Below are 22,067 nucleotides of genomic sequence, written 5' to 3'. Positions count from 1 at the left end.
CACTTCTGCTCGTCCTGGTTAACCAACTGCTCTGAAATACTTACCAGTTGCACCTAGCAGCTTCTACAACCTTCTAGCTACCAAGTTCCCAGAACTTGGAAAAGTCGTTTTTGCAATTTTTGCTGAAATCTCAGGTTCATTGCATCATTTGAATGTTAACCTTCAACTTAACAATTTACTCCGATAATACACAAAAATAAATCATATGCAGAAGGTTGAGGTCTTCTGCCATATTTTTATTAATCTAACCATGGTAAACTTTCCCCAATCCCATGATTCAGCCCGAATGGCTATCTTCCATCTGTTGGTAGTGCCTTTGGATGATAGTATAAAATAAGCAATGTCAGTTAATTCACTCAGTAAATGTCTTTCTGATTTTTGTATCTGTTCAACATCAGTGGAATCCTCTGGTCGGTGGGCACTAGGGTTGATAACATTATTACAAATCACACAACACCAGGTTATAGTCCAACAGTTTTATTTGGAAGCACTAGCTTTCAGAGCACTGCTCCTTCATCAGGTGGTTGTGGAGTAAAAGATCATAAGACACAGAATTTATAGCAAAAGTTTACAGTGTGATGTAACTGAAATTATATATTGAAAAAGACATGGATTGTTTGTTAAGTCTCTCCTCTTTTGGAATGAACATGTTGGTTAAAGTTCTTTCATATGTAAATTGTAGAACTTTTTAAAAGTTACATTCTCAAGTGAACTTTAACAATTGGTGTCATGTCAGCCCAAGTAATGCATTGAAAATGTGAGGTGCTCTGTGTGAGACTGTCTTTGTCTTTGCCACAATGTTGAGGCTGATTCTAATCTAAAAAAATGCATTTACAGAATCTTACATGGATTCATGCAGTTTTTGAGCAAAGTGAAATGTAATTCTGCAAGTATAAGTTCACCCACAAACTTGTATGTGTGTGTGTGTGTGAGAGAGAGTGGAACAGCGGTTATGTCTGTGAGAGAGTGCGTGTGAGTATAGGAGTGTATGTGTTAGCTTGTGTATGAGAGTGTCTGCATAAGTGTATGGGTCTGTACAGACACACACACACTCCTACAGACCCAGACACTCACGCAGACCCTCTCGCATACACAAGCTTTTTCTCATACGCTGACACATACACTCCCACATTCACATGCACACAAGCACCCTCTCACAGACTTATATTCTTTTACACTCACACACATACACATACTCTCTCACAGACACTCATAACACTACTCCCCCCCCCCCCCCCCCCCCACACACACACACACACACACCTCACTGGTGTACTTACTGGAATGACATATCTGTGGAATTTCACATCCAGCCTGTGTTTATTGTTGTCATTGTTAAATATTATGAGGATCAGCATTGCTAACTATGGTGATGGATCATTGGTAGTTAGGGGTTAATTTTCTGCTGAAATCTGTTGTTGTCATGTCTCACAAACTGTATTCTGTGTGACATAACCTGACACTATCTGATCGTTCATGTTACTTAAATAGAGTTTCCCCAGTGAAAGCTGCTCCTTGGCAAGGCCTTACTGTTGGGAACAACAAGTGGAAGTGTAAAGGATGGCCGCCAGCTGTGGAGCCTTCTGGCTGCTGTCTTAAAACAGAAGGCAGAAAGATTCCATCTCTGAAGGTAATGTCTGCTATCTGAAATAAATTATGAAAATGTCATTTTGGGTAAAACAGAAAGCAAAGAGGAATCTAAAAGATTGCTGGGCAGAAGCAGTTTTTGGAATGGCTACTGAAATCTAAAGGACACTGCATCATTTGAAAGTTAATCCTCCAATGCAAGTTGTTCAGGTAATATCCAGCTTTCACAATGTACTTACTGCTTATTGTTTCTCATCTCACAAGGGGGATAACCAAAAGCAGTGCTGCACCAAATGGATACTTTTGTTGTTGTAAAATCAACATGAGTTAGTGGCACTGATTTCGTTCCTCTATTTTCATTTGTCTTGGATGATTTGGTGCAAGCAAACTCGAGAATGGATCCGTGCCCTGTGGAAGTTGGATGATATGGTCTTCAAAGCAGTGGTCCAATATTTTGTTCATGGCTCTCTTCTTGTCTGGTGGCTATGATGTTTTCGTGATTCAGGTGGAAACCTCACAGATTTAGGAAAATCAATACTATGAACGGAGGACACCCAAATCCATATTTGCAGTTTACCAGGTAGAACAGATGCATCAAAGGATAAGGCTAGAAAGAGGTTTATTCCAGGTTGTACAAAAGAAGTTAGGGATGTTGTTGCTCTGGAATCACACCATTCCAAACTCTTTTTTGCTGCTTCCAGCCACATCTCCTCTGTTCCCTCTTTAAATACAACTTATGCAACTTATGCCTCGAGATCAATTGTAATTTATGCTTGGTTCCCCATTTTGTCCCACAATCTTTTAGATCTCCTCTTTGCTTATTTTTTGCTCTGAAATAACGTTTTCATAATTTATTAACAAACACTCGAGACCATGCAGTTAATACCTTGGTTATTGCAATTCTCACACATTAAATGTAAAAATAAGATGGCAACCTTACAATAATCTTAATTGTAATTAACTTTAAACTCGCATAAATCTTCCAAAATAGTGAAGGAATTCATGCTTCTTAACTTTCTGTCAACACAAGCTGCTCTGTGTTTACCATAAAATCAAATAACTGACTGAGGTTCAAAATTATGAGATCATCTTAAGTATGAAAACTTAATATTAGCTTATGACTCTAAAGCTCCAGGACTTTTGGGGAGGGTAGTATGTGAAGGGAGGATTTTGCACATGAGATTTAAAAGTCTGAGGATTAGCTTGAGGAGCAGTTCCACGGAAATTAATTTTACTTTGTGGGAATTTGTTTCCATGCATCGTTTGCTATAATCTGGCAGTGGTTCTCTACATTAATTAAAAATGTCCTTTGCTGTTTGTGCAAGATGACAGCTTCCAAGCTGCACTCTAGCTCTCAATCAAGGTAGCTGCAAAAATACACTGTATGAACTTTTTCCCAAGTTAGATAGCTTGTTAAAACGACACATAGTTACTAACAGAGATCATTCTCTTGAAAAATATTGCCATTCAAAAGTAAATACAGCAAACCTGTTTTAATTCTTTCATATTCTGTAATAAAACGTGTTGTTAATCAACATGATGCTATGCAAGCAGTAGTGAAAGTAGCAGCAATGTTCAAAAAATCAAAATCCACAAAAGGAAGTGTAAAGAGATAGTTTGGATTTAACTACGTTGTACAGTTGGTTGGTAAGTGAAATGGCCTGCCTGCAGAAGTGATAGAAATAGATAGTGTTGGCAAATTCAAGAAGAATCTGGTTAATTACTTAGCAAAAATAAAACAGGATTGTCAAAATAGATCTGTTTCAAAAAATTAGATTTTATTTTACTTTATTTATTGTCACATATTTTGTTTCAAAATAGTGTAAAATGTTGTATAGTGTCGCCATTCTCCAACGCCAACATAAACACAGAAAAATAAACCTAAACATAGAATATAAAAGCAGAATTTTTTATAAAAAAGTGTTCGACTTGACAGCCCTTCTCGTTAAAAGTGCTCTGCCATGGTCCTGGTGGTCAGGCATGAGCCCACTTTGCTGCTGGAACGAAAGTTACCGCTCTTCAGTGCCATCTCACCTCCACCGACCTACTTGCCATTATGAATCTTTGTGGACCCACTAATGCAGACACCACCAGCGCCGGTTACTGTACCGGCCCAAACTCCACTCCTCTGCTGCTGTGAGTCAGCTTTGGGCCCACCTCTCTGATGCCGCAGGACCTTGTACTGGGCCGAAAGTCGCCTCCATCAACCTGTGCTGGACGCACGCACCGCAAGGATCCCAAACCCGACTCAGCAGCAGCAGCAGCCATGAGTCGGCACTAGGACCGCCTCGTCAGTGCACCCAAACTCTCACTGCTGCAGCTGTCATGGTCCACGCTGGGCTTACTATCTGCCACCGATGTGAGCTCCTGAACTCTTCAACAAGAGGTACGTAAAATAAAAGAGAGAAGAAAAAGAAAAGCAAAAGAGAAGAGACAGGGAAAAAAAGAGCAGAAATGAAAAGTGGACAGAGCGGACAAGTCCCGGGCTCAGAAGCCGTACCCCATCACCATTTTCCCAGATGGATGGACTATTATAGTCTCCTCCAGTCTTTTTGTTTTTAATTCATTGATTCAGTGGAAAGGACAGTATTTATTGCCTATTCCTAATTGCCCTTGAAAAGATAGTAGTGAAACATTCCCTTTAATTTCTCAGTGTATGTGGTGTAGGTGCATCCAAACTGCTGTAAGGGAGGGAATTCCAGAATTTTTGATTTTGTGACAGTGAGGAAATGGCAAAATAATTCCAGATCAGGAATGGTATAGAGGGGATCATGAAAGTGCTGGTGTTCCCATTCTGCTTTGGAAGAGGATCTTTGGCAGATTGTTGCAATGCATCTTGTAGACGGCACACAATTTGCCCACTTTGGCAGTGATCAATGACATGTTTCATGTGGTTGAGGTAATTAGGTTGATTTGGCTTGGATGGTATTATTGGAACTGCATTCATCCAGGCGAATCAGAAGTATTAGATTAGATTTCCTATAGCATGGAAACAGGCCCTTTGGCCCAACCAGAACAAACTGACCCTCCAAAGAGTAACCCACCCAGACCCATTTCTCTCTGACTAATGCACCTAACACTATGGGCAATTTAGCATGGCCAAGTCACCTGACCCTCACATCTTTGGACTTTGGGAGGAAACTGGAGTACCCAGAAGAAACCCACGTAGACACAGGGAGAATGTGCAAACTCCACACAGACAGTCACCCAAGGTTAGGTCCCATTGCTGGAATTGAACTTGGGATCCTGGTGCTGTGAGGCAGCAGTGCTAACCACTGAGCCACCATGCTGCCCTTTTATCACAGTCCTGACTTGTCCCTTAAGAAAATGAGGTACAGTTAGGGGAGTTAGAAAATATGTTACTCAATGTAGAATTCAAAGTGCTGTTGTAGCCAGAATATTTATAAGATTTGTTCAGTTTCTGCTCAGGATATTGATGGTGGAGATTCAGCAATAGTAATACTACTAAATGACAAGGAATGATGGTTAGTTATATCTCTGGTTGCAAGTGATCATTGCATGGGACTTCTGTGCCACAAATGTTACTTGACAATAATTGGCCCAAGGAGAAAGTGAGGACTGCAGATGCTGGAGATCAGAGCTAAAAATGTGTTGCTGGAAAAACTCAGCAGGTCAGGCAGCATCCAAGGAGCAGGAGAATCGACGTTTTGGGCATCAGCCCTTCTTCCGGAAGAAGGGCTGATGCCCGAAACGTCGGTTCTCCTGTTCCTTGGATGCTGCCTGACCTGCTGCGCTTTTCCAGCAACACATTTTCAGCAATAATTGGCCCAAACCTGAATCTTGTTCCAATCTTACTGTGCCTTTTATTTCTAATTAGGATCTCTGACTTCCCCACTGCTCCACACTATTTTTGGAAGTCTTTAGAGCTACTTGTTGGAGCTATAAATGCAAGTATTAAAAGATGTGAACACTATTAAGATTCCACAAATTAATGAATATATTTCCCCTTTTCTGAAACTTTCTCCTTATTATTTGCAAAGCTCAGTAATCCCTTCTTCTCCCTCTGCTTCTCTGCAGCTGTATAAGCATTAATAATAAGGATCAACCCCACAAGATACTAATTAATTTCAGTATGGATTTTAATGAAAATTTTAGCATGTGGTAGTGAAGCTGAAACTGATAGCAAATTCTACAATTCACAAATTTGGAGATTAATATGGAAATGCGAAGTTTTGTTTAATTGATTCTAAGCTTCTTTAGAAATTATACTGATGAGTTTCCTCTTCAACCTTTACTTCAGACCTAGATTGAAATCCCAAAGCAATCTTCTTCTTGCTGTTAGCTTTGTTGTTAACATTCTTGAAAATGTTACCTGTTGGTGAATGAAATTTTAATTGTATTTTTAAAACTGTGTGCTAATTATTTCTATATAACGTCACTGACTCTGAAAAAGTAATTTTATGTTAGTGGCATATCTTGATTATTATAAAGGATTCTATATTTAAACTAATTTACTTTTTATAGCTTATGGTAGTTGGTTCCTATGTGAATCCAATTATCGTCATCCATTTTGCTTCCTGAAATTATAAATTAAAAACAAAGGCAGTCAGTACTTTTAATTTTCTGCTTTACATTCTGTGAGATATCGCACTGTAATTGGTTGTTTTCATTGCTACTGGAATTCTGGAATTGTCTGATTTGGTGTCAAATGTTACCTGAAATCATGTCGTCATACAGATCACTTAATCGTTGTGGGCAAAATCCTTTGAGGTCAGTGGCAAGCACCGTGTCTTTTCAAAATACAAGCTTGTTTTAAATGTGTAAATGCTTAAATGTCTTATTTCAGCAGAATTAAACAATTGAAATTGTGCCCTCCTAACCATATAGGAGCATACTATATAATTTCTTTTTCATAGTTCCATTGTAAAATTATTTATCTCTCATAAAATGTTGACAACACTGTTAATAGCTAGTTACAAGCAATGTTTTGTGAGTTGGCCTTACCTATCCTTTTAAATAGTTTAGTTTGCATTTCTTCTTGTAAGACAATTAGCAGTTAGGGAAGCTGCCTGCTGGTCATTTAAAAGGTGCTGAACAGTTGGATTTTCAGTGTTCCTTTCTATGCTTACAGAAAACAGTCAGTAACCTGGAGGGCTAGATCAAATTGGTGGAGGGGTGCTGGAGAGGTGCTGTGCCTATTGAATGAAATTATAGAGTCCATAGAGATGTACAGCATGGAAACAGACCCTTTGGTCCAACCTGTCCATGCCGACCAGATATCCCAACCCAATCTAGTCCCACCTGCCAGCACCCGGCCCATATCACTCCAAACCCTTCCTATTCATATACCCATCCAAATGCCTCTGAAATGTTGCAATTGTACCAGCCTCCACCACATCCTCTGGCAGCTCATTCCCATACACGTACCACCCTCTGCATGAAAACGTTGCCCCTTAGGTCTCTTTTATATCTTTCCCATCTCACCCTAAACCTATGCCCTCTCGTTCTGGACTCCCCGACCCCAGGGAAAAGACTTTACCTATTTATCCTATCCATGCTCCTCATAATTTTGTAAACCTCTATAAGGTCACCCCTCAGCCTCCGACGCTCCAGGGAAAACAGCCCCAGCCTGTTCAACCTCTCCCTGTAGCTCAGATCCTCCAACCCTGGCAACATCCTTGTAAATCTTTTCTGAACCCTTTCAAGTTTCACAACATCTTTCCGATAGGAATGAGACCAGAATTGCACGCAATATTCCAACATTGGCCTAACCAATGTCCTGTACAGCCGCAACATGACCTCCCAACTCCTGTACTCAATACTATGACCAATAAAGGAAAGCATACCAAACGCCTTCTTCATTATCCTATCTACCTGTGACTCCACTTTTAAGGAGCTATGAACCTGCACTCCAAGTTCTCTTTGTTCAGCAACACTCCCTAGGACCTTACCATTAAGTGTATAAGTCCTGCTAAGATTTGCTTTCCCAAAATGCAGCACCTCGCATTTATCTGAATTAACCTCCATCTGCCACTTCTCAGCCCATTGGCCCATCTGGTCAAGATCCTGTTGTAATCTGAGGTAACCCTCTTCGCTGTCCACTACACCTCCAATTTTGGTGTCATCTGCAAACTTACTAACTGTACCTCTTATGCTCGCATCCAAATCATTTATGTAAATGACAAAAAGTAGAGGACCCAGCACCGATCCTTGTGGCACTCCACTGGTCACAGGCCTCCAGTCTGAAAAACAACCTTCCACCACCACCTTGTCGAACGCCTTACTGAAGTCCTTATAGATCACATCTACTGCTATTTTATGTAAAATCCTGCTTTTTAATCCATTGACTGGAAATATGAATTGAAATGTAAAACAATGACATCGAAAACTCAGAAACCAGAAGTAATTTGAGATTACAGGTAAAGATGGTGATCCCAGTTTATATCACTGTACATTGCATATTTTAATCCATTGGAATTGAAACAAAAAGCCACAAAAGATAAGTATGAAATCCTGGGGAATGTGAAGTGCCCACACTTCCAGTCCCATTAGCTAGGTACAAAGGCAGTTAGCAGAGATATTGAACTGCTGGAACTGAACTATCAAGCCTAATTGTGTTCGGTCAGCCATGTATATTAGATTAGATTAGATTACTTACAGTGTGGAAACAGGCCCTCCGGCCCAACAAGTCCACACCGCCCCGCCAAAGCGTAACCCACCCATACCCCTACATCTACATCTACATCTACCCCTTACCTAACACTACGGGCAATTTAGCATGGCCAATTCACCTTGCCTGCACATCTTTGGAGTGTGGGAGGAAACCGGAGCACCCGGAGGAAACCCACGCAGACACGGGGAGAACGTGCAAACTCCACACAGTCAGTCGCCTGAGGTGGGAATTGAACCCGGATCTCTGGCGCTGTGAGGCAGCAGTGCTAACCACTGTGCCACCGTGCCGCCCATATGTAATGTACAGGAACATCAGTAAACATAAACACCATTCTACTGGCTGAGCATTAACATTTTTGGTTAAATATCAGTTGCTTTGAATTTTTTGGAGGGTATTTCGCCACAGGTTCCAGTGAAATTGCTCATACCTTACCAAACCTGCCTCAATAACTCACCTCTAAAGCCCCCTCTTGCCCAATACTAATTCTATCTTACCAGATGCCATAGCTGGAGCAACTTCCCATTCAACAGGTATCTGTTGAAAAACCAGAAATATTTGTGTCCACGCTGTATTTGAGAGGCCACTGGGTATTCAGAGAAATGTTGAGAATGCAGTGTATCCCCTCACAAGCAGCAGCCGCAAAGCCACACTGCTCACATTACTAGATGGCATGGCAGACACTCCGTCACATGTAACGTATCATTCTCTCACTCTGGTTGCTGTCTAACCATTAGGCCATGACGTTTTCCTGTCCTTAGCGACATCCTATCTAATCATCCTCACTAAGTCACTGCTACTGTGCCCCCAATGCGCATTGGAGACAGGCAATTTGTCATTGTGTAATAAGGAAATATTACATACAAGTAAAGGGACATACAATTCCAAACATGAGCTTTTATTCACAGCCAGAAAAGCAGATAATCAACATGATTAGAGGCAGCAATTTACCCCCACAATGCAAACTAAATACTGGCATCATGACCACTGACTAATCTACAGTCTCTATGACGGTCTTTGCACCCAGCTCCCATCTACAGGTACTGAGTGTCTTTTAGGCCCTGAGTGACCCAATGCAGCTGAACTCTGCCATGTACAAGGAGAGCTGTCTCCTCCGCAATGTTCTCATCTTCTTCCTCTTTGGATGACAGTTCCTTTCCCCAGTTCCTCAGCATCTATCCCATTGTCTCATTGTCCAGTTGTGGAGACGATAGCATTCCAGGATGATATGGCATACTCTGGCTGGACTATACTGCCCTATCCTCCTCTTCAGACCCATCCAAGCAACAGAACCTTATCCTCAGGGAGTTCTGTTGTCTGCTCCACCAAGACTCTGGCCTTGGTATGTACCTCAACTCAGTGAGGGTGAGATACTTACTTGGCTGAGTAACCTACACGTTATATCAAAATGAGAGTGTTTTCTGTGCTCATACACCCTTCCAACCCAGATCTACACCAATCATTCAATGTTTCATTGCATTTGGTAAGTACAGCAATATACTTGCAAGACATAACACGAAGTGAGCTTCCCCTTGTCGTATAGCGCCCTTTGAAATTTCATGAGCGATGCGATGATTTTGGCCAGCATTTGCCTCTAAGTCATTGCTGCTACATCTGCATCACTGAGTGACAATGTTTGATTTGCAGACAGCGGCTGGCCAGGCGATCTTGTCCGGGAGTGCCGGTTTTGGCCTGACATAGCGATCTTCTTAGTGGAGGTTTCTGGTATAGTATCCAGCGGCCTGCAGTGGCAGTCTCATCCTGGCTGCAGCTGCAGGGTATTCCATTGTTCTGAAACAAGCTTTCGCTGAACCCAGGAGCCATTAACTGAACTGTGATGATCTTTGTCTTAATTTTCCTTTTTTTAATTATTATGAATGACTTCTGTCATTGTTGTAGGTGCTGTGGTGGGGTGACTTATAAATTTTTTTGTTGTATTTTTCATGTAAAAGTACATGTGACAATGAATTGCTTTTCTCTTCTATTCTGTTCTATACCCTTCTTTCTTATTGTTTGAGTCCACTGCTGATTCATTGATGGACCATAGATCCACAGATGTAGGAATTCAGTCTCAATTCAATATCACTGACTCTGACTTTCAGCCAGCTCCTTTGGGTCTACTGCAGCACGAAACACAGCTCATTTATGCCCCCCTCCCAGGAGAGGTGCAGACTATCTTGACACCATCGCTCTGATGGTAGCTTCCTCCGTGTCAGGAGGCAATTTGTGTGCTTGTTGCCACCTTCTCCAGTGTCCTTACCCTGCTCCTCCATACCATCAACACCACTGCCCTGCCACACACCTTGCCACATCACAACCGCACCCAGCATTTTTCCATACTCCAACCCCCACCACATTTGCCACTGCTGTCCCAGAACACCACTCACCTTCATTTGCCCCAAAACTGTGTCCTAAGTTGGATATATGAATGGGAGGGACTTGCTTCTGCAAATCAATTCCTGCCCACCTTGAACCCCAGCCTGTGACAAGAAGGTAAAAATCACTGACCTGCTCACCACTGGATCCCCAAGGAGTAGGGCATTTGGAACCTGAAGATGTTGTTCTGATTGGCTTGCTACTCCTGGCAACCATTGTCACTAGGGTTAAGACCCGAGAATATTGAAGGCTTATCTTAAAAAAAACACTAGTCTTAAAGAGGAAAGTAAGAGTTAATTTGTTTGATATCAGTTAGGACAGGAGCAGAATCTGAAGAGTGGAAGACAACAAATAAAGATCGCATAGTGAAAAGATGAGGACAAAACATGAACAATGTGATGGTAGCATATTGACATGACACCGACAATAAGGAAAACGTGAAGGACATTTTAAATGATCTATAAAGGAACACCCAAAAAAACACTAGTAATACAGAAAGCAGATTTGAATGTTTTAGGAGTCGAACATGCTTTACATACCTACAGAATATTTTTATAATGTTGACTAAGCTACTAACTGGGAATAATCTAATCGTTAGAGCTATTTAGATTTTCAAGCCATGTTCAACCAAGTTTCTTATGTGATCTTACAACAATAATAATTTGCACTTGTATGGCACATTTAATGCAATAAAATGTCCCTAGTGGAGGGACAAATTACACTTTATGGATGATAAATTGTTTAAATGAATTGCAAATTAGCTTAGTAACATAATGTGATTAAATGGAAATTGTTTTGCTTGAGAAAAAGTAATCAGTTGGACTCTGCAGAGATGTGTTACAGAGCCCCATCTGTTTGCAATATATGTGAATGACATAAGATGGACAACCTGACTGATTACAGGGAATGACACAGAAAGATCATACTTTGTGTTGGTAGATATAGAGATGGGAGCAGATGAGCCGAGGCACATGGGGCAATGATCAAGTGCCTGCCCTTGAAACGCAGAGAAACAGGAACAGGAGTAGACTGCTTGGCCCTTTGTTCCTGCTCCGACAATCGTAGTTGATCATTCAACTCAGTAACTTGTTCCTGCTTTCTCCCCATACCCTTTAATCCCTTTAGCCTAAAGAACTATGACAGGGTGACATCACTAAACTGCAGGGAATAATTGGGAAAGATTGCCAACAGCCTCTGGTAAATTATCTGGATAATTATATTCTAAAATTATTAGTTATTTATACTGTGTCTCATTAATGTGTCACAGTTAGACTAAACTCCTTATACTGTATCTTCCTCCATGTATCTGTATCTGATTTTACCAATTACATTAAAGCTTCCAGCAAACCTGTGGCTTCAGGATTCTCTTTTACAGGGACAACCACTATGATGGTTTCACTATCTAACTGAATGGGTTATCAATTCCCCTCCGCTGTGGACCCATCAGACCTGCCCCACCATCAGACCTGACACTTCCCCACTTCCAATGCTCTGGACCTGATCCCCCTTCTCCCTCTCCAGATCCAACACCTCTCTTCTCTGCTGCAGACTTAACCACCTGTTCTGCCACTGTCAGATTGATCCCCTTTCCCCTGCTCTGGAGCCAAGAATGTCCCTACCCCCAGAACATGACAAACCCTGTCAAGCCTCCACATACCAGGTCCTTCAAAGTTCACCTACTGTACATGTGACATAGTCTGCTGATCACATGTTGGACTTAACAGCAATCTCAGAACCCAGCAAACCAACATATAACGGCCCAGCTACACATGCTTTCTGTGGAACAGGATTCCAAAGAATTCCAAAAAAGCCCTTGGAGAAAAGGGATTCCTGCTCATTCACTTCTTAAATGCAAGAGCCAATAATTTTAATCTGAGCTCTCCAGCTCTAGGTTCTCTCATGAGGGGAAGCATTCTTGTCAAAGCCTATCAGAATCTGTTATGTTTTAGTAAGATCATCTCTCATTCTTCTAAACTCTGATGTATACAGGCCAACCTGCTCAACCTTTCCTCATATGATAAACCCTTCACCTCAGAAATCAGTCATGTGAACCTTCCATGAACGGTTTCCAATGTAAGTGTATTCCTCTGTAAGTAGAGAAACCAAAGCTGAGCACAGTATAGTTGAAGGATGATTTCTTTACTTTTCTATTTCATTCACCTTATAATAATGAGCAACATTCTCGATAGGAGTGAGAGAGGCAGAGTAGTTGTCATGGGGGACTTCAACTATCCAAATAATTGACTGGGATCACTTCAGTATGAGTACTATAGAAGGTTCAGTTTTTGTCCAATGTGTGCAGGAGGGTTTCCTGACACAGTATGTAGACAGGCCTACAAGGGGCGAAGCCACTTTAGATTTAGTACTGGGTAACGAGCCTGGCCAGGTGTTAGGTTTGGAAGTAGGTGAGCACTTTGGGGACAGCGATCACAATTCTGTCAGGTTTACTTTAGTGATGGAAAGGGATAGGTGTACTCCACTGAGCAAGAGTTACAGCTGGGGGAAGGGAAATTACGATGCAATTAGGAAAGATTTAGGAAGCATAGAATGGGGAAGGAAACTGCAGGGGATGAGCACATTAGAAATGTGGAGCTTATTCAAGGAACAGCTCCTGTGTGTCCTAGATAAGTATGTACCTGCCAGGCAGGGAGGAAGATATAGAATGTGTGAGCTGTGATTTACTAAGGGAGTGGAATCCCTGGTCAAGAAGAAGAAGAAGGCTTATGTTAGGACAAAATGTGAAAACTCAGGGGGCTTGAGGGTTACAAGGAAGTCAGGAAAGACCTAAAAAGAGAGCTCAGAAGAGCCAGGAGGAGACATGAGAAGTTGTTGGCAGATAGGATCAGGGCTAACCCTAAGGCTTTGCATAGGTATGTCAGGAATAAAAGAATGATGAGAGTTAAATTAGGGCCAATCAAGGATAATAGTGGGAAGCTGTGTGTGGAGTCACAGGAGATAGGGGAAGCACTAAATAAATATTTTTCAACAATGTTCACTATAGAAAATGAAAATGTTGGCGAGGAAGATAGAGATACTTGCATCTAGACTAGAAGAGATTGAGGTTCACAAGGAAGAGGTATTAGAAATACTGCAGAGTGTGAAAATAGACAAGTCCCCTGGGCTGGATGGGATCTATCCTAGGATCCTCTGGGAAGCAAGGGAAGAGATTGCTGAGCCTTTGGCATTGATCTTCAAATCATCATTGACTACAGGAATAGTGCCTGAGGACTGGAGGATAGCAAATGTGGTTCCCTTGTTCAAAAAGGGTAGTAGAGACAACCCTGGTAATTACAGATGAGTGAGTCTCACTTCAGTTGGTAAAGTGCTGGAAAAGGTTATAAGAGATAGGATTTATAACCATCTAGAAAAGAATAATCTGATCAGGGACAGTCAGCACGGTTTTGTGAAGGGTAGGTCGTGCCTAACGAATCTTATTGACATTTTTGACAAAGTGAACAAACAGGTAGATGAGAGTAAACCGGTTAATGTGGTGCCTATGGATTTCAGCAAGGCATTCGATAAGGTTCCTCATAGTAGGCTATTATACAAAATGCGGAGGAATGGGATTGTGGGAGACATAGCAGTTTGGATCAGTAATTGGCTTGCTGAAAGAAAACAGAGGGTTGTAGTTGATGGAACATGTTCATCTTGGTGTCCAGTTACTAGCGGTGTACTGCAAGGGTCGGTGTTGGATCCACTGCTGTTCGTCATTTTCATAATGACCTGGATGAGGGCTTAGAAGGGTGGGTTAGTAAATTTGCAGACGACACTAAAGTCGGTGGAGTTGTGGATAGTGATGAAGGATGTAGTAGGTTGCAGAGAGACATAGATAGGATGCAGAGCTGGGCTGAGAGGTGGCGAATGGAGTTTAATGTGGACAAGTGTGAGGTGATGCACTTTGGACGGAATAATCGGAATGCAAAGTACTGGGCTAATGGTAAGATTCTTGGGAGTGCAGATGAGCAGAGAGATCTCGGTGTCCATGTACACAGATCCCTGAAAGTTGCCACCCAGATTACAGGGTTGTTAAGAAGACATACAGTGTTTTTGCCTTTATTAATAGAGAGATTGAGTTCCAGAACCAGGAGGTTATGCTGCAGCTGTACAAAGCTCTGGTACGGCCACACTTGGAGTATTGTGTCCAGTTCTGGTCACCGCATTATAAAAAGGATGTGGAAGCTTTGGAAAGGGTGCAGAGGAGATTTACGAGGATGTTGTCTGGTATGGAAGGAATATCTTATGAGGAAAGGCTGAGGGCCTTGAGGCTGTTCTCGTTAGAGAGAAGAAGGTTGAGAGGTGACTTAATAGAGACATACAAGATAATCAGAGGGATAGATAGGCTGTCCCTGTCCACCCTTTTTTTCAAGAATGGGAACGGCAAACACGAGGAGACACAATTTTAAAGTGAAGGGAGATAGGTATAAGACAGATGTCAGCGGTAGTTTCTTTACTCAGAGTAGTAAGGGTTTGGAATGCTTTGCCTGCAACGGTAGTAGATTCACCAAGTTTAAGTTCATTTAAGTCGTCATTGGACAGGCATAAGGACGTACATGGAATAGTGTAGGTGGGATGGGCTTCAGATTAGTGTGACAGGGCGGCGCAACATCGAGGGCCGAAGGGCCTGTACTGTGCTGTAATGTTCTATGTTCTATGTCCTATTCAATTTGCCTTCCTAATTATTTGTACACTAACATTCTATGATTCAAGTACAGAGATGTCCAGATACTTTCCACTTCCATCCATTGCTCGATTGACACACAGCTCTCTGCTTATTCCTTAAACAGAGGCCTAACCAGTCTCCATTCACCAGCAACAGCCGCTTGGAACAAGAAATATTCTGGTTCCACTCAGTGCCCCTCCTTCCTCTCATTAACACAACATTGATGATTGCATTGCTACCACCTTCTGCTCCACTGGAACATTTTATTGACTTTGTTTCCAGTGTCCACCATTCCTTCACCTTCACTTGGTCCATGTCTGACTCTTCCTTTCCTTGACTTCATTTCTGGAGATGGACTTTTAATGTTCCCCACAAACCCATGGACATTAACAGCTTCCTCGACTACATTCCATCATACTCTGCACCTTGTAAAGGCCCAATTCCATTATCTCAGTTTCTCTAATTCTATCACATGTGTTGCAATGATGTTACCTTCCCACCAGCACTTCTAACATTCTTCTTTTATCCTTAACTGAGGATTCTTTTGTAGCATGATTGACTGGACCCTCCAAAGTGCCCAATCTAATTCAGGCGGTTTTGCTCTTGTCCCTTCCATCACAAAACTATGAAAGAGTCCCCTTTTTTCCCATTGCTACTCGATCCTCCTTATTCATTGGATCATCCTTTACTATTTATAACAGCTCTAGCATGATGCAACAGTAAACACATCTGCCCTGCTTTCCCCATTCAGCATCTCAAAAGGACTATTCTCTCTCCAACACCCTAATCTAATACTTAATTAACCTGTGCACCTCCCTCCCTTCCATGTACCATCTTTCTGTCCTAGTGTAGGAGATGAAATAGATGGCTTTTCATCTCCTCTCTCTAACTGTATAAGACCAAAATACTCCTTCCAAGTGCAACAGTAACTTACTTATACTTGAGAGTCAATTCAGTATATTGTGTTTGCTGCTTGGGATAGCATCTTCTGTACTTTGGATAAACCAAATGCAGACTGGGTGGTGGCTTTGCAGGACTCAGCCATTTAGTCTACAGGTATAACTTACCAATCCATAAGCCTGCTAGGCTCAACATTGAGTAAAACAACTTTGTATCATCATCTGTGCCTCCATATTGTTCTACACCTTTTTATTCTGTTGCATTTATTATCAATACCACCATTTTGTGGTGTAATGACAAATCACACACACAAACACAATGTGGCAATGCTATATCACTGCTAAGTTACAGCATGGTAGCTAGTGGCAGAAAGGTGGTGCTGCCCGTATGTTCATAGGACAGTCTGAAGATAAAGCTGTGAGGTGAGGTTCCAAGTCAGAAATGGTGTCTCATGGTGAGAATGGCATATTACTTGAGGATACCTGTGTCAAAGTGCCCAATTCATATAAAAGGCTTGGCAATTTCGTTCTCAGGAGCCACTTCTTCGAAGAATGGCATCAATCCAATGACACTGTGAAAAGAATCAGGACAGAATTAGATTACATTACAGCGTGGAAACAGGCCCTTCGGCCCAACAAGCCCACACCAACCCGCCGAAGCGCAACCCACCCATGCCCCTATATTTACCCCTTATCTAATACTACGGGCAATTTAGCATGACCAATTCACCTAACCTGCACATCTTTGGACTGTGGGAAGAAACCGGACCACCCAGAGAAAACCCACGCAGACACTGGGAGAACGTGCAAACGCCACACAGTCAGTCACCTGAGGCGGGAATTGAACCCGGGTCTCAGGCGCTGTGAGGCAGCAGTGCTAACCACTGCGCCACCGTGCTGCCCACAAACCCACACTGACCCTCTGAAGACCATCTCACCAGACCTACATCCCTACAACCCTGCATTTCCCATGGCCAATCCACCTAACCTGCACAGCTATGGAGGAAACCAGAGCACCTGGAAGAAACCCAGGTAGATGCAGAGAGGATGTGCAAACTCCACACAGACAGTTGCCAGAGGCTGGAATCGAACCTGGGTCCCTGGCACTACGAGGCAGCGATGCTAACCACCAAGCCACCCTTGCAGGTACCAGACTCAGCAAGTGCACAACCCATACAATACATGATTCCTCAACAATATTACTGTTTGTAGTTTTTAACAATTAATTTGTGTAAAAATGCATTTGATGCTTTTTAAACCTTGATTTTTAACAGGTATAGAGATACACGTGCCAAATGCAGGTTTCTGCCCATTATCGCTCTTGCTTTATCTGCCCGTGTGGTTGCTGACATCATGTGCACATATGCAGGCACAAGCTGGTTGATGGTACGGGGGGTCATTTGTACAGTGCACGGGCTGATGGGGCCATCTTTGCTGACCATGTTTTGCATTGGGAACACCCACTCCATATCTTTTCTCCCCCCTTTCTATCCTCCTTTTTTTTGCTTGGTTGATCTTTTTCCCATTTAAAAAAAAAATCTATTTCTATGGTTTTTGTGAAGCATTTATAGACAATAGATGCAGGAGTAGGCCATTCTGCCCTTCGAGCCAGCACCACCATTCATTATGATCATGGCTGATCATCATCAATCAGTATCCTGTTCCTGCCTTATCCCAATAACCGTTGATTCCACTATCCTTAAGAGCTCTATCCAACCTCATTTGAACACAAACTTTGTTGGTTCACTATATCCATTATTGCTCTTTTTGGTTGTTGCATCTTGAAATCTTTTGTTATTTAATCTCTACCCCATCACTGATTTCATTCCCTGTTCATTCTGCCCCTCCTTTCCAGTCGCTTAAAATCTCATCAAGAAATGATAACTCATCAAGAAATGTTTTGTCTGTAGATTTCACCTGACCTGTTGAGTTTTCCACAGATGTTTTTTGTGGTTTAAACACCTCTGTTCATCTAAGTTACATCATTCTGCAGTTTTATGTCATTGAAATAATGTAATTGTGTCAACAATCTATTTTGTTATAATTCTGAAGAAGGGTCATTGGTCTTGAAACTTTAACTCTGCTTTTCCTCCACGGATTCTGCCAGACCTGCTGAATTTCTTTAGCAACTTCTTTTTTTGTTTCAGATGTTCCCTATTCTCTGTTCTTTATTTTTTTTCAACATATCTTTCCAATTTTCTTGCCAGAAGGATATTACTACAACAAAGTACGCATCCTCACATTTTCCCATGTTATTCCGACTTTTCATTCTCACATTTTTTTTCACATTCATTTGGCCTATCTAAATCTTTTGCCAAGTCACTGTACCCTCCTTATAACTTGCTTTCTTACCTGTTTTGTATTATCAGCTAATTTGATTAGATTGTGCAGTTTCTTATTCCATGATATGGATAATTAATATAGACCATCCATAGTTTAGAAATAGCGCTGACCCTATGCTATTCCATTATCTACGTTTTGCTAAACTGAAAGTGAGCCATTTCTCAAGAATATCAGGATTGTTATGATGCAGAAGGAAGCCATTGGTGCATTCTGTCTGCAATGACCCTCCAAATGAGCCTTTTGACTTAATTTATATTCTCCTGCCTTTTGACCGTAACCCGGCATAATGTTTATTATTCAAATAATAATAGAACATAGAACATAGAACAATACAGCACAGAACAGGCCCTTCGGCCCACGATGTTGTGCCGAACTTCTATCCTAGATTAAGCACCCATCCATGTACCTATCCAAATGCCGCTTAAAGGTCGCCAATGAATCTGACTCTACCACTCCCTCGGGCAGCGCATTCCATGCCCCCACCACTCTCTGGGTAAAGAACCCACCCCTGACATCTCCCCTATACCTTCCACCCTTCACCTTAAATTTATGTCCCCTTGTAACACTCTGTTGTACCCGGGGAAAAAGTTTCTGACTGTCTACTCTATCTATTCCTCTGATCATCTTATAAACCTCGATCAAGTCACCCCTCATCCTTCGCCGTTCCAACGAGAAAAGGCCGAGAACTCTCAACCTATCCTCGTACGACCTACTCTCCATTCCAGGCAACATCCTGGTAAATCTTCTCTGCACCCTCTCCAAAGCTTCCACATCTTTCCTAAAGTGAGGCGACCAGAACTGCACACAGTACTCCAAATGTGGCCTAACCAAAGTCCTGTACAGCTGCAACATCACCTAATGTTGCACATAATCTAATGTCTCTTTTGAACTTGCCTCCACCACACTTGCAGGCAATACCAAGACACTAATGACTTGCAGAGTGAAGAGTTATATTCTTTCTTCACTTCCTGTTTGATAGCTTGTTAGAGAATCATGGAATTGTACAGCATGGAAACAGAACTTTTGCTCCAACTCGTTCATGCTGACCAAATAACCTAAATTAACCTAGTACCATTTGCCAGCATTTGGTCTCTATCTGTCAGACCCCTTCCTGTTCATGTGCCTTTTAAAGGTTGTAATTGTACTAGCCTCCACTTCTTCCTCTGGCAACTCATTCCATAAATGCACCACCGTCTGCATGAAAATGTTGCCCCTCAGGTCCCATTTAAATCTTGCCCCTCTCACTTTAAACCTATGACCTCTAGTTTTGGACTCCCCTACCCTGGGAAAAAGACGTTGGTTTTTCACCCTATCAATGTCCTCATGATTTTATAAACCACTATAAGATCACTCCTTAGCCTCAGCTTATTCAGCATCTCCCTATAGCTCAAACTTCCAACATCCTTGTAAATCTTTTCTGAACACTTTCAAGTTAAACAACATCACTCCTATATTAGGGAAACCAGAATTGAACGCAATATTCCAAAAGTGGCACTGACTAATAAAGGAAAGCATACCAAATGCGTTGTTCACTGTCCTATCTACCCATGACTCCACTGTCAAAGAACTATGAAACTGCACTCCAAGGTTTTTTTATTCAGCAACACTCACTGGGACCTTACCATTAAGTGTATAAGTCCTGCCCTGATTTGCTTTCCCAAAATGCAGCACCTCACATTTATCTAAATTAAACTCCATCTGCCACTCCTCAGCCCATTGGCCCATCTCATCAAGGTCCCGTTGTACTTTGAGATAACCTTCTCCAATGTTCCACACCACTAGTTTTGGTGTCATCTGAAAACTTACTAACCATATCTCCTATATTCATATCCATATCATTTAGGTAAATGACAAAACTTACCACAAATTTATTGATAGCACCTGCAGCATTCTGTCTAATTTTCTGCTGGGCTGCAAAGGCCTCAGAGGTTAGTGTATGGCTATGAGTTCTAGAGCTGGAATTCAATGCTATGGTTGCCATGTGCACAACCTTGGATCAGACATAGCTTACAACGAGTGTTACCTGCTAACCCCATGACCTCTATTGCGTAGGAGAAGAAGGACTGCAAGTTTATGAGAATGCCAACTGTTACGCGGTCTTCTGATTTTGAAATGCATTCTCCTGCCTTCATCATGTCTGGATCAAAAACCTGAAAGTCCCTTCTCACAATTAATTAGAATGGACGGCTTTGATGTATGTAGGGAAGAGGTGTTCGAAATTCTGGAAGGGGTGAAAATAGATAGGTCCCCTGGGCCCGATGGCATTTATCCTAGGATTCTCTGGGAACCAAGGGAGGAGATTGCAGAGCCATTGGCCTTGATTTTTATGTCCTCATTGTCTACAGGAATAGTGCCAGAAGACTGGAGGATAGCAAATGTAGTTCCCTTGTTCAAGAAGGGGAGTAGGGATAACCCTAGTAACTATAGGCCGGTGAGCCTCACTTCTGTTGTGGGCAAAGTCTTCGAGAGAATTGTAAGGGATAGGATTTATGAACATCTGGATAGGAATAATGTGATCAAGGATAGTCAGCATGGTTTTGTGAAGGGCAGATCATGCCTCACAAACCTTTATTGAATTCTTTTGAGAAGGTGACTAAGGAAATGGACGAGGGTAAAACAGTAAATGTGGTGTATATGGATTTTAGTAAGGCATTTGATAAGGTTCCCCATGGTAGGCTACTGCAAAAAATACGGAGGTATGGCATTGAGGGTGAGTTGGAGGTTTGGATTAGGAATTGGCTGGCTGGAAGAAGACAGAGGGTAGTAGTTGATGATAAAGGTTCATCTTGGAGTGCAGTTACTAGCAGTGTTCCGCAAGGATCTGTTTTGGGACCATTGCTGTTTGTCATTTTTATAAATGACCTGGAGGAGGGGCTAGAAGGCTGGGTGAGCAAGTTTGCAGATGATACAAAAGTCGGTGGAGTTGTTGACCAGTGAGGAAGGATGTGTCAGGTTACAGGGGGATATAGATAAGCTGCAGAGCTGGGCAGAAAGGTGGCAAACGGAGTTCAATGTGGGTAAGTGTGAGGTGATTCACTTTGGTATGAGTAACAAAAAGATGGGGTACTGGGCTAATGGTCGGATACTTGGTAGTGTGGATGAGCAGAGGGATCTTGGTGTCCATGTACACAGATGTCTGAAAGTTGCCACCCAGGTAAATAGTGCGGTGAAGAAGGCATATGGCATACTGGCTTTTATTGGTAGAGGAATTGAGTTCCGGAGTCCTGAGGTCATGTTGCAGTTGTATAAGACTCTGGTGCGGCCGCATCTGGAGTATTGTGTGCAGTTTTGTTCGCCATACTATAGGAAGGATGTGGAGGCACTGGAACGGGTGCAGAGGAGGTTTACCAGGATGTTGCCTGGTATGGTAGGAAGATCGTATGAGGAAAGGCTGAGGCACTTGGGGCTGTTTTCATTGGAGAAAAGAAGGTTTAGGGGAGATTTGATAGAGGTGTACAAGGTGATTAGGGGTTTAGATAGGGTTGACCATGAGAACCTTTTTCCACGTATAGAGTCAGCTATTACGAGGGGGCATAGCTTTAATTTAAGGGGTGGTAGGAATAGGACAGAC

At 42.1% G+C, this 22,067-nt stretch overlaps 1 long non-coding RNA gene across 1 annotated transcript in view; it reads left to right on the top strand.

Moving 5' to 3' along the window:
- Positions 1-3,872: 3,872 nt before the first annotated feature.
- Positions 3,873-22,067, top strand: part of LOC140475936 (uncharacterized) — a 348,589-nt gene continuing 330,394 nt past the window's right edge. Inside the window, exon 1 of the long non-coding RNA XR_011960366.1 lies at positions 3,873-3,973. This is a non-coding gene — a long non-coding RNA (uncharacterized lncRNA). The remainder of the gene's footprint in view (positions 3,974-22,067) is intronic.

Source organism: Chiloscyllium punctatum, chromosome 4 (genome assembly GCF_047496795.1).
Source record: "Chiloscyllium punctatum isolate Juve2018m chromosome 4, sChiPun1.3, whole genome shotgun sequence".
Classification (NCBI taxonomy): Eukaryota; Metazoa; Chordata; class Chondrichthyes; order Orectolobiformes; family Hemiscylliidae; genus Chiloscyllium; species Chiloscyllium punctatum.
Note: the sequence above shows the minus strand (reverse complement) of the source record. Positions and strands in the feature narration are given on the sequence as shown.